Here is a 13,345-nt window from a genome sequence, read left to right as displayed (position 1 = left end):
CTTGCCAGTCAGCAGGGTAATGACATATGCAACCCGGGTGCGCTCAGAAGCATAACGGCGTGGCTGGAGGGCAAAGACTAAGGAACATTGTGACAGAAACGCTCGACAGGATGCAGGATCGCCATCATATGGTGGTGGGGCTGAGGCATGGGGCTCCGTCTCATGCTGCTGACTAGGTTGCGAGGTGTTCTGCCGCACTTGGTCAAGGCGAGAGGAAAGATCGGACATGCGTGTGGATAAATCCTCGACCTCCTGTGTCGTGGTGGTGAGGCGAGCCGAGTGTTGGCCCAACCATGAGCCCTGCTGGGCGAGAGCAGACCGGAGGGCGTCAACCTCCGCGGGATCCATAACTTGGCAAGTTCGTCCTGTTAGGGATGACAGACACAGGAATCCCAGCGCAGAGGTATTTATTAAATATGTATAATAGATGACACTCAATGTAATCAGGAAAGTATGTATATAGAAAAACACAATATGACTGTCAATATGTATAGGAGAAAACACTCGATGTCCTTGTGAGAATGACGTGAAGAATAGAAAACACTAGAGAGCCGGGGCACAGCGGAATCCTTTCGGGAAAGTCACAGAGTGGGAAACACAGCACTGCCCTCGGACATCCACTCGCACATCCGAAATCCACACTGAAGTAATCCTGGCGGGGCGCAGAGAGAGTCCTGGCGGGGCAGAGAGAGAGAGAAAAGCGGTCAGAGTCTTCAGCAGAGGCCGTGCTGGACAGCGCACTGTGGCAGTCCCAGTCTTACACAGAATTACGCGCCCGAAAGCGCACTGTTGCTGGACAGCGCAAGAGGTAGACTGGCGCTCGGAGAATCCACAGACAGAGAGAAAACTGAGGCTTGACGTTGACACACCACTCGGGAGAGACTGACTGCAGGGCTCGGAGTCTAAAGGGGTAAAGGCAGCAGAGAGCACGGTGAATAATCCAAATATAAATGCTTGACTAAGCAAGAGCTAGACAGGACAAGAACTAGACAAAGCTAGCGGGCATGAACACACTAAGACGAACTTGCAAAGAACAAAGGGAACGAGGGGAATTTAAATCAAACCGGATGGACAATAATGAGAATCAGGTGCGGGTCGCAGGTGAGAAAAGTCAGAGGTGATGAGATCACCCGGTGGAAGACGCGCACGTGTGGAGCTGTCAAAACAAAAACACAACACATAGTGAAACAAAGACAAAGCAGCCAATAAGACCGAAATCATAACATCGAGGAGGTCCCAAAAGTACCCCAATGACCAGACACACGAGAGTAAGATATGTAAAATATAACAACTTTATTTAAATTATTTAAAATCTTTTTAGGGAAAGGGGGAAGGAAAGCTAAAATATGGTCTCTCTCTCTCCTCCAGGGAGAGACGGGAGTAGTTGTATAGGGACACCATTCGTCAAACTTTTATGACCCCCTCCCCCACCCGCTGACAGGTCGTGTTTTATGACCCCTTTGACAGGGGGGCGGGACCATCAATCAAAATCTGTACAAGCTGTCAACTTTAGACAGAGAGTATTTAATGGTTTTATGACCGGTCATTTAGCGGTTTGTTTATTCCTGAGTGTATTTTATGTCAAGCCTTTGCTGTTATGTTTAATGACGGCTCGTGTGTGACTGCTCGTGTTTCGACATTTGATGTCAGCTCTCACCCTTCCTCCCTCCTTTCTCACAAGACCTGCATTCTTTCACAGGGGTGCGTGTTGTAAAGCGATTAAAGATTTCTAAAACTCAATGTTGGTAAAACAATCCCCCATTACGGTGTCAAAAAAAGTAAATGTTTATTTTAGATTTAGACAAATCATGAACAATGCTACGATTAAAACATTTGTTTGTAACATCACAAGTTATTTAATGAAATATTCCTTATACGTGTATAGTTTAAGCAATGATCTGAGCCATAACCTTCGGAGCCTGCAATACTATAATCTTTAGACGAAAGTCTTAACACACCCTTCCTCCCTCATTTCTCACAAGACCTGCATTCTTTCACAGGGGTGCGTGTTGTAAAGCGATTAAAGATTTCTAAAACTCAATGTTGGTAAAACAATCCCCCATTACGGTGTCAAAAAAGTAAATGTTTATTTTAGATTTAGACAAATCATGAACAATGCTACGATTAAAACATTTGTTTGTAACATCACAAGTTATTTAATGAAATATTCCTTATACGTGTATAGTTTAAGCAATGATCTGAGCCATAACCTTCGGAGCCGGGAATACTATAATCTTTAGACGAAAGTCTAAACTAAATACATTTTTAAACGATTCATGAGTTCCGTGAATCTTTTCATGACCTGCTCTATAGTTTCACGCGTATTAAAGATCCGACGGTGCCTGACAAAGAGCCGGGTGAGTGTTCATATATGCCGTTTTAAATTAACCTTAATAAAATGTAATTCTGTCACTATGGCCAAAATATTGGGGTTTATTTTAGATTTAGGGGTTTCTTTAACCAAGGCTCTGATTAAGACATATGTATACGTGCACTGATGGTACCAGAGAACTTATATCTGACGTTAATAAACTTTTTTAATGTTTTTTAAGACGTCTTCACCTCATTTAGGGTTTTACTTTTAATTAAAGGCTTCTTAAAACATGTGTGATTATGTGTATATTATACAAAGAGTCTTATATTGTCTTCTCTGACAAAAATAAAGTATTATTTTAGATTTAGGTCAATTGACTGCGTGTATCTTATAAATACAACTTGATAATACGTTTGTTTTGTCAAGAGACTTTTTTAAAGTCACGCAAGAATAAAATCTTTTAGTTGTAATTGGTTAAATGTACTATTATCTATTTAACTATAAGCTATATTTTTCTGATCAGCCTCAAAGTTTTTGATGCTGAACTTATGACCGTGTGTGATAGATATTTCACAGCAGGGTCGGTTTGTAATCTAGGTAGAGTCTTTTAAAACTGTAGTGGTAAAATGTAATATGGTAACTCTGTCAAAAAAGTAAAAGGTTTATTTTAGATCACAATCTATTTTATGGCAAACATTACTGTATCTAAAAGTTTTTTAACAACACAATTTATTTAATGAAATACGCAGTACGTGTATAGCAATGAATTGTACCAAAACCACCGTAGGTCGACATTTCTTTAGACTAAATCCTATTTATTTTAAACTAAATAAAAGCTGATTCGCTTCACGAGATCTGTGAAGCATTTCAAGCAGAGGGTTCTGTTCAAGCCATTAAAGATCGGGGCTCCGGCGTTTACAATAGAACATACGCGGATATGGGCCATTAAGAAACAAGATCAATTACAAAGCCACTGGCATAAGGTTTGTTTAAAGTGAAATTGTTACGCTATTGTCTTTGTAATTGATCTTGTTTCGTTTCTATAGTTTATGTAACCTTTGTCAAACTCTTTATCGCTTAGGTGGCCATTAGATAGCTAATTACTTCAGAAAATAATATCACAGATCCCCTGACAGTTAGTACATTATACATGTTGTTAACCTCTTGAAAATTATTGCTAGAAGATTAAGGGAATGCTTCAACACTGTTTATGTTTTAGATTTATTTACTAAATTTTACACAACGAATATGGCAAAATGTTTGAAACTGTAAACTTGTAAAATCATCAGTACCAACATAATACAGAATGCTTAGGTTTTTATTTAGTTATCCTTTTAACATAAAACTTGAGAGTCTGTTGCATGCATCCGCAATGCTATGAAACACCCCGTGACAAACAGTAATGAAATGTTAAAACCTTGTAAATTAATTCACAACCATCTACAACTTGGTAATGTTTGAAATAGTTTGGTCACATTTAACCCCGTACCATTAGATTGAAAACATCTATATGATGGTGAAAGTTGTTTTGCAAATGCTTAGATTTAACATTTCGACATCGATCCTTAGTGTCAGTTCAGGCATAACAACTTTTGTCATACACATTTGTTTAAAGATCAAAATAAACAGCTTGTGTCTAAAATACGCCAACAAACCTTTGCATACAGGTTTTTATGTTATTAAACATTCAGACTTGTGATGTGATTAGATCTGTGTGTAAGAAACATTACAGCTTACTGTTTTTTAAAAATCAGTACCCATATAAATTATGTTAAAGTTCAAAACTTTTGCGTTGTTTCTCTGCATTCATATAATTTCCAAACAATCAAAAGTATTTGTCACAGCAACACATATTCATGGGAGCCACTTAAAAGTAAAATGTTTCATCATTTTGTAAATGTTAAAACGATGTCATGTTCTGAAGTTTTCTATAAAATCTAGACCGAAACCGCACAAACATGTTTAAAACGCAGTAAAACAGTTTGCACATTCTAAAAATTTTGGTGCGGTTGATGTGAACGACATAAAATTGATGATTTTAAGGGGTTGAATCCATAGGTTTTGAATGTAAATGGATGTTTTGTGAAATCAGAGCAAGCATCCTAACAACATTTGTAGCTAATATTGATAGATCATCGATCTAGTTGAGACTGAAATCACAATGTGATGTACACATGTATACTGAAAACGTAAAATCTGTGCATTTCTGTGTACTTAACAAAAATTTCAGTGTTGAGTTAAACTAAAATAAACAAAAACCTTTCGGTATCTAAAAAGTGAGTGATGTTTGATGATGACCCCATCATGTTTTTTTTTTTTGCTTGATGTGTTGTGTATATGAAACTAAAACTCTGTCAGGATTCGTAGAGACATGAAGTAGATGATCTTTGACTATGTGACAGACGTCAGGTAACAAAATTAGGATCAGCTCGTGTCTGTGCTGTTTTAGATACCCATACTAACACTGCTGACTTTTATTTTTACGCCTCTGAAAGACATGTGATGTAGCCACATGTAATTTCTATTAATCTTTCACGTTTCTCTGTGTGGAGTTGCAAAAACATATGAAGAATGAGCAATGTCACACGTTGTCTGAACAAGATGTCTAAATGATCTAATGATTGAGCCTAGTGGTATCAACACAGACATAAAGACCATAAATCCTTGTATATTTTTGTTTTGTTTTGTTTTTATGAAATCGGTACATCAAAACATACAAAAAACATAAGCAGTAAACAAAATCAATGATGAAAAACAACAGTGACCATACATTGAAACTACTAGAACGTAGTTTTTGTTAACGTATACAATTGTTGCCGGACATGGATTGCCAATCATAATGTTGAGTAAAAAATAAAACAGAATGAAACTTTTGGTAAACTAAAAACAACTGTAAAAACTTGCGTAAGATATACCACTGGATCACACGATTGGTTTTTAGTCATCATCATTAAACGTTATGATATTATCTAGATACCATAGAAAGTGCGTGCATGATCCAAGACCCTTTTCAAACATGAAATCTACGGCATTTTCTATGATTTCACACACATTAATTTCTCGTTTCTTTACAAGGATATCAATGCATACATCAATTACAAATGCCATCATAATTATGATATTGACAACGTAAAACTCGACCTCGTCACATTCATAAAATATCTCTAGGGCCTTTCTAATAATCACACGGGGTTCCACTTGGGCCTGGTCCAGCGTCTGCACCATGTTATTGAGAGCCCCATCTATACTTTTCACAACATCTGTTTTTTCCCTGAGTCTGTTTACACACTCTGCGCTAGCTTCGCAATAATTTGGAGGCATGCACACATTGGCTTCTTTGTATATCACAGTACATAGTAGATTGGACATCTCGCGCTTGTAGTTCTTTTTAAGCGTGTCTTTAAAAAGGTCGGTCCCGTACACATACCCCTTCTGACCATTGCTAAGTCGTTCGAATGATCTTTGTGCCATCTTTTTCAAGAATCCATAGTTTTCGTAGACAACTGTGTGTACGAATCCGACACGGTTGTTCAAATTGTTCTGTGATGTGTTAATCCGGGGTTACGTTTTTGTTAAAGGTTCTGTGTTCAGAAGGAAAAACTTCTCATCTATACAGAACTCCTTCTTCGCTTCACAACCCCCGCAGCGTTGGTCGTTTGGTCCGCACCACGTGATAACAGCCATTGCACACACGCACACACACACACATACCATATCCGCTGGGGGGTTTTACGATGTAATTCGTAAAGCTATAGACACTGATTCATCTTAAACCTAACCTAATATCGGTTAATATGTTCAAATAGTTTATTTTATTTTATTTAGTAAAAATTATAGTTTACCTATTTAACGTATGTACGTGATTTTACTGTTATGTAGAACCATGTCCTAACTGTTGTTGTGTTTATGGACGCACACAACCATGTTTAACAAAATCATATAATAAGTCTCTGTGGGCCATGTCAAATTTGTTAAATGTTTTGTCTTTTAAAGAAATGATTGTTGTCACATATGTGACAACCTGGATTATAACATCGTCAACTTTGATAAATAATATTTGCAAACATTTTATTGCTCCCTAAATGGAAAACAGATGGGTTTAAGGTTACATTAATTAAAAAACAACACCACAATGTGAGATAAAATGTCTTAAACCTTTTAAGTTTCTTTAAATCGCAAATAATGGATAACATGATTTAATCATCATCTGTGTGATAAAGCCTAAATCTAAAAACCACTACTTATTGTCAATGAGGACACAGACTTAATATCAAAACTTTGGTAACAAACAGAGACATCATAGACACCCATGCAAACACACACACACCCGCACACACACACACACACATACACACACCTTGCAAAGACACGGGGTCATAAACACTCCCACACATAAACAGCCTGGCTGCACACACACACAACCGCGACTTGGTGCTGCTCATGTGTCATTAGATATAAACTTACTCATGCACACCTAGATGTTTAATTATGGATTGTGTATAAAACGTTTGGATGTTAAAACAAAAATTAAGATCGAATAGGTTTTGTCATAAAAGTCACATGGCCTTTCATTTTAAAACCCGTATGTTTAAATCAGAGGCGTTCTAAAACTAGAAATGCTGACAGAATTGCATTTGTTGTATAATAAACACATAGAGGTTGGGTTCCACAGCGGACACAAACCCAGGAACTGGGGTCAAAATGTCTTAAAACGTTTAAAAGGTTCTTAACACCAGATATATGTGCGCATCAGCCTACGTTATCTGACAACTTTGGTGCACGCATTCACGTGTTTTAATCAGAGACTTGGTTAAAGAATTCCCTAAATCTAAAATTAACCCTCATTTTGTCAGAGCGGCCAGAATTACATTTTATTGTGTAATAAACACATATTCCCAGTTGGTTTTAAGATGTCATTAATTTAAAACAAAACCCAGAAGATGATATGAATATGTTTTTAATAGTTTAAAAGTTTCTTAATGGCCCATATCCGCGTATGTTCTATTGTAAACGCCGGAGCCCCGATCTTTAATGGCTTGAACAGAACCCTCTGCTTGAAATGCTTCACAGATCTCGTGAAGCGAATCAGCTTTTATTTAGTTTAAAATAAATAGGATTTAGTCTAAAGAAATGTCGACCTACGGTGGTTTTGGTACAATTCATTGCTATACACGTACTGCGTATTTCATTAAATAAATTGTGTTGTTAAAAAACTTTTAGATACAGTAATGTTTGCCATAAAATAGATTGTGATCTAAAATAAACCTTTTACTTTTTTGACAGAGTTACCATATTACATTTTACCACTACAGTTTTAAAAGACTCTACCTAGATTACAAACCGACCCTGCTGTGAAATATCTATCACACACGGTCATAAGTTCAGCATCAAAAACTTTGAGGCTGATCAGAAAAATATAGCTTATAGTTAAATAGATAATAGTACCTTTAATGTAAACCAATTACAACTAAAAGATTTTATTCTTGCGTGACTTTAAAAAAGTCTCTTGACAAAACAAACGTATTATCAAGTTGTATTTATAAGATACACGCAGTCAATTGACCTAAATCTAAAATAATACTTTATTTTTGTCAGAGAAGACAATATAAGACTCTTTGTATAATATACACATAATCACACATGTTTTAAGAAGCCTTTAATTAAAAATAAAACCCTAAATGAGGTGAAGACGTCTTAAAAAACATTAAAAAAGTTTATTAACGTCAGATATAAGTTCTCTGGTACCATCGGTGCACGTATACATATGTCTTAATCAGAGCCTTGGTTAAAGAAACCCCTAAATCTAAAATAAACCCCAATATTTTGGCCATAGTGACAGAATTACATTTTATTAAGGTTAATTTAAAACGGCATATATGAACACTCACCCGGCTCTTTGTCAGGCACCGTCGGATCTTTAATACGCGTGAAACTATAGAGCAGGTCATGAAAAGATTCACGGAACTTGTCACAAGCCAGGGGCTGGCTACTAGTGATTAAGCCACGCCCCTTCTAAACTTCCACCTCGAGGAGGCCCCCAAAACCAACCCAATGACCAGACAACAACGAGTACAAGTAAGTATAAAATATTCTTTATTTATTTAAATAGTTAAAATATAGGGGAACTTGGGAAAGGGGAAATTAAAACTAAATTCAGGATCCGCCCTCCAGGGGGGGGCCACGGCCCAATGAATGACTGAGGGTGGGGGGTCGTACGTGGGGGAACTGGCTCCTGCCTCGGGTTCCCTCTACCCGTGGCGCGCTCCTCTTCCTTCCTGGAGGCAGAATAAAACACAATGAGTGCTGGTATGGGTCTTTTTCTGTCAGTGTACCTTGACTTAGCGCACGGCGGTGCACCGCCTACTTCCCACAGATCCTTGCTCGTTGACTCACTCGCCTTCCTTATTCTCTCTCTCTTCGCAGACTCCAACTGGGACACGAGGACACAGTGAATCGACTTCAAGACGTTCGCTCACCTCTGCGCTGGTTACAGCTTCTAGGTAGGTATGGCTCTCTCCACAGCTCAATATCTCAGTGTTCACGTTGGCTCTCTTTCTCTCCACAGACGGCTGCTGGGATACAGGGACACAGTGAATCGTTCTCAAGACGTTCGCTCACCTCTGCGCTGGTTACAGCTTCTAGGTAAGTATGGCTCTCTCCACAGCTCAATATCTCAGTGTTCACGTTGGCTCTCTTTCTCTCCACAGACGGCTGCTGGGATACAGGGACACAGTGAATCGTTCTCAAGACGTTCGCTCACCTCTGCGCTGGTTACAGCTTCTAGGTAGGTATGGCTCTCTCCACAGCTCAATATCTCAGTGTTCACGTTGGCTCTCTTTCTCTCCACAGACGGCTGCTGGGATACGGGGACACAGTGAATCGTTCTCAAGACGTTCGCTCACCTCTGCGCTGGTTACAGCTTCTAGGTAGGTATGGCTCTCTCTCCACAGCTCAATATCTCAGTGTTCACGTTGGCTCTCTTTCTCTCCACAGACGGCTGCTGGGATACAGGGACACAGTGAATCGTTCTCAAGACGTTCGCTCACCTCTGCGCTGGTTACATCTTCTAGGTAGGTATGGCTCTCTCCACAGCTCAATATCTCAGTGTTCACGTTGGCTCTCTTTCTCTCCACAGACGGCTGCTGGGATACGGGGACACAGTGAATCGTTCTCAAGACGTTCGCTCACCTCTGCGCTGGTTACAGCTTCTAGGTAGGTATGGCTCTCTCTCCACAGCTCAATATCTCAGTGTTCACGTTGGCTCTCTTTCTCTCCACAGACGGCTGCTGGGATACAGGGACACAGTGAATCGTTCTCAAGATGTTCGCTCACCTCTGCGCTGGTTACAGCTTCTAGGTAGGTATGGCTCTCTCCACAGCTCAATATCTCAGTGTTCACGTTGTCTCTCTTTCTCTCCACAGCTCTCACGACTCACTCGCTTTCCTGTCAATCAGCAGACATAACAGGTTATATGGAAACTTACAGGGTGGCGAGCTTACGCTGGCTGGTTCTGCAATGCGGCGATTTAGCAATGATTTGTAATGGGACGCCGGGGGCCAAGACCCTCTCAGCGAACTCGTTGATGGACAGAGGGGCGAGAAAGCCACGCCGGCACACCGGGTCGAGCGCTGCCCTTTCCTCGAGACCCGTTGGTCAATCGAAAACTGGACCGGGGCGCCCTTTCGTCGAGACCTCGGGCCAGCGGATCTCTTTCGCCTCTACTCTGTGATGATGAAAAGGACACAAGTAAGGTAACAATAGTAGATGTAATACTCACACACACTGCCACTCGCACAGTTCTTCGCCGCCACTCTGTAATTCTGTGAAACTGAAAACACACTACAGCATTATTGTACAGGTATTCTCTAGCGCCGTTCTTTCCTCTTCGTCGTCCCGGGACGAGTGACTGAAGGCGGGGTTACGTCAAACAAGACACAGCACTCACACTGCAATACACGGCATTACACAGCACCACTTCAAGTGAAAATTTCCAAAGACTCACCCACCACGCTCAGTGCACACAATAGACACCCGTCCTCTTCCACTTCGCTCTGGGCGAGAATAGGGAGATGGCAGACGGCCTAGCGTTTGTTTGTTGTCGTCGCTGTAGCTGCTTTCACACGAAACCTTCGGCTCACCCACCACGCTGGTACAGGGGTAGGGCCACTCAATCTCTCTTAAGAACACTCAAACGATGTATAAGTCAAATATGTACAAACACCTACTTCAAGGGATTTGGTTACTCACAATCTCTGTCTTTCTTCGTCCTAGGTTGTCTTCACGCTAATAATAACTCCAGGTACCTAGACAGGGCGCTTTCCAGCCACCAACACCACTTTTCCACAGATGTATACTCACAACGGTAAGTTTTTCCTCTCCTTCCGTTTCTCTCATCCAATGTCAGTGTCCGTCTAGCACTTCACCTATAAGGTCTTCGATATCCTCATTTACATCGATCTATGATCCAAACATGGAGAGAGAGAGAGCAATACAACGATCCAAATATAGCGTATCAGGCGAGCCCAACTCGGCGCTACAATACACACCAACACAACAGTGAATAACATCAGCCAAGACTGTGGTTTAACTTGTCTTTAAATACTCCCCTGGGTGTTGTTCTCCTCCAATCACCCGGCGCTCCTCTTAATAGCTCCCAGCTGTGTGTAGTTTGGCTGATTACAGCGTTCGCGACGCCACCGGATGTCCGGTGTTTTCTCTTACCGGTCCGGGCGGAAACATCCGGGCTGAACCAAAACTTCCCAATTTTTGGTTCCGCCTAAAAGATCGTCACTCCTGTGACAGAACTCATGAATCGTTTAAAAATGTATTTAGTTTAGACTTTCGTCTAAAGATTATAGTATTCCCGGCTCCGAAGGTTATGGCTCAGATCATTGCTTAAACTATACACGTATACGGAATATTTCATTAAATAACTTGTGATGTTACAAACAAATGTTTTAATCGTAGCATTGTTCATGATTTGTCTAAATCTAAAATAAACATTTACTTTTTTGACACCGTAATGGGGGATTGTTTTACCAACATTGAGTTTTAGAAATCTTTAATCGCTTTACAACACGCACCCCTGTGAAAGAATGCAGGTCTTGTGAGAAATGAGGGAGGAAGGGTGTGTTTAGACTTTCGTCTAAAGATTATAGTATTGCAGGCTCCGAAGGTTATGGCTCAGATCATTGCTTAAACTATACACGTATAAGGAATATTTCATTAAATAACTTGTGATGTTACAAACAAATGTTTTAATCGTAGCATTGTTCCTGATTTGTCTAAATCTAAAATAAACATTTACTTTTTTTGACACCGTAATGGGGGATTGTTTTACCAACATTGAGTTTTAGAAATCTTTAATCGCTTTACAACACGCACCCCTGTGAAAGAATGCAGGTCTTGTGAGAAAGGAGGGAGGAAGGGTGAGAGCTGACATCAAATGTCGAAACACGAGCTGTCACACACGAGCCGTCATTAAACATAACAGCAAAGGCTTGACATAAAATACACTCAGGAATAAACAAACCGCTAAATGACCGGTCATAAAACCATTAAATACTCTCTGTCTAAAGTTGACAGCTTGTACAGATTTTGATTGATGGTCCCGCCCCCCTGTCAAAGGGGTCATAAAACACGACCTGTCAGCGGGTGGGGGAGGGGGTCATAAAAGTTTGACGAATGGTGTCCCTATACAACTACTGACGGGGATCAAGAGAAGGGGGAGGGACAAGTGGTCCAGCCAACAAGGGTAAGTACCCACAGGGAAAGGACAGGACGGAGCTCCTTCGTCCCTGTCACACCTCCTGTGCTTTTGTTGTTGATCCCGTGGTGCCCTTCTCTTCTTCCTGAAGGCAGAGAAACACACTATGAGTTCTTGGGGGAATGGGTGAACGGCACTACCCGAATCCTTTGTACACTAGCGTCCCAGGGCCCGTCTCCAGTGGCCTCGTTCTCCTACTCAAGTTGTGGTGAGTATTGGTTTCCGTACTCTCCCTTCTATGTGGAACCTTCTGGGTGTATGGACATAGACAGGTAAGTAGCGAGGGTCGTTGGTATTTCTCTCCCCTCTAGGTCTCTGTCAACACAAAGTGAGTTAGCTTTGGCTCAGGGTACAGGTAAGTATCGTTCGTCGCCGTATTCTTTCACTCTAGGCTCTCAGAACGTGCAAGGTGAGTTAGCTTTAGCTCTGGGTACAGGTAAGTATCGTTCGTCAACGTATTCTTTCACTCTAGGCTCTCAGAACGTGCAAGGTGAGTTAGCTTTAGCTCTGGGTACAGGTAAGTATCGTTCGTCGCCGTATTCTTTCACTCTAGGCTCTCAGAACGCGCAAGGCGAGTTAGCTTTAGCTCTGGGTACAGGTAAGTATCGTTCGTCGCCATATTCTTTCACTCTAGGCTCTCAGAACGCGCAAGGTGAGTTAGCTTTAGCTCTGGGTACAGGTAAGTATCGTTCGTCGCCGTATTCTTTCACTCTAGGCTCTCAGAACGCGCAAGGCGAGTTAGCTTTAGCTCTGGGTACAGGTAAGTATCGTTCGTCGCCGTATTCTTTCACTCTAGGCACTCAGAACGTGCAAGGTGAGTTAGCTTTAGCTCTGGGACCGGTAAGTATCGTTCGTCGTTATGATCTTCCTACTTTTAGGCTTGCCAAACAAGATGAGTTAGCTTTAGCTCTGGGTACAGGTAGGTATCGCTCGTCGTTATGATCTTCCTACCTTTAGGCTTGTCACACAAGGTGAGTTAGCTTTAGCTCTGGTACAGGTAAGTATCGTTCGTCGTTATGATCTTCCTACTTTTAGGCTTGTCATAACGAGGTGAATTAGCTTTAGCTCTGGGTAATGGTAGGTAGCGCTCGTCGTTATAATCTCTCTACTTTTAGGCTTGCACACACATCAAGGTAAAAGCTCACCCACAGCACTCCACACACACTCCAGTGATTCAATAAGGTCTGCACTCTCCACCGGGTTGAGGCCCGTCCTGAGGGGAAACTTGGATTTGCTGTACACACACAATATTCGACCAGTCGACC

Source organism: Paramisgurnus dabryanus, chromosome 5 (assembly GCF_030506205.2).
Source record: "Paramisgurnus dabryanus chromosome 5, PD_genome_1.1, whole genome shotgun sequence".
Taxonomy (NCBI): domain Eukaryota; kingdom Metazoa; phylum Chordata; class Actinopteri; order Cypriniformes; family Cobitidae; genus Paramisgurnus; species Paramisgurnus dabryanus.
This window is presented reverse-complemented; position numbering follows the sequence as displayed.